The 1,005-nt window shown below is 37.4% G+C and overlaps 1 pseudogene across 1 annotated transcript; it reads right to left on the bottom strand.

Moving 5' to 3' along the window:
• LOC101308827 lies at positions 1–1,001 on the bottom strand (annotated as a pseudogene; the record flags this gene model as incomplete). Its single annotated transcript, XR_185415.1, has 1 exon — positions 1–1,001. The product of XR_185415.1 is annotated as an apocytochrome f-like (transcript).
• Between the last annotated feature and the right edge of the window lie 4 nt (positions 1,002–1,005).

Consider the following 1,005-nt stretch of genomic DNA (forward strand, 5'->3'; position numbering starts at 1 on the left):
TTTGATTCTATTTAAATATAAAATATAAAACTACGGATTCATTCTATATCACTTCGATTTGGATTGAAAAAACAAAGAAAAGATAAGTAAAATCAAAATAGTCTTCTTCACAATATACACATCATGACCAGTATAAATAATTCCCGAAATCCGAAAAAAGAAACAAACAAAATTTTTTTGATCCTACACAATTACATAATATAATTGCCAACAAAAGTTTATTTCTTTTTATAGTTTGATGTTGAAAAATCCGCGGATCTAGAAATTCATTTCGGCCAACTGAACCTTCTCAAACTGTTTCTTTTTAAGAACCAAAAAGATTTGTGCCAAAATAACAGATGCCAAGAAGAGCAAAAGGCCTTGGACACGTAATGGATCTTGAAGTACTACTTCTGCATCCCCCTGACCAAATCCGCCCACATTAGGATTACTCGTTAATGGTTGATCTAAGTTTGATGGATTCGCCCTCAGAAACAAGAAGTTCCGGCCCTGGAGGGATAATATCAACCACTTGACGCCCGTCCGATGCCTCCACTATGGTTATTTCGTACTCCCCCCTTTTCTTTTCGTATAATTTTGCTTATTATACCCGCTGCTGTAGCATTATAAACATTATTGTTACTCTTGCTCCCGTCGGGATAAATCTGACCCCTTCCTCTGTTCCCGCCTACGTATATGGGATATTTTAAGAAGTGAACATCTTTATTAGTAGCAGGGTCCGGGGAAAGAATAGGAAAGGTGATTTCACTATATTTCTGACCAGGAACAGGACCTATCACAAGAATATTTTTTTTAGTAGGGCGGTAACTTTGAAAAGACAGATTTCCTATCTTTTCTTTAATCTCGGGCGAAATACGATCGGGCGGGGCTAGTTCAAATCCCTCGGGTAAAATAAGAACAGCCCCCACATTTAAAGCTCCTTTTTTACCATTAGCAAGAACTTGTTTCACTTGCAGATCATAGGGAATTCGAACAACTGCTTCAAATACAGTATCCGGAAGTACC

The sequence above is a fragment of the Fragaria vesca genome, unplaced genomic scaffold, assembly GCF_000184155.1.
Source record: "Fragaria vesca subsp. vesca unplaced genomic scaffold, FraVesHawaii_1.0 scf0510978, whole genome shotgun sequence".
NCBI classification, from domain to species: Eukaryota; Viridiplantae; Streptophyta; class Magnoliopsida; order Rosales; family Rosaceae; genus Fragaria; species Fragaria vesca.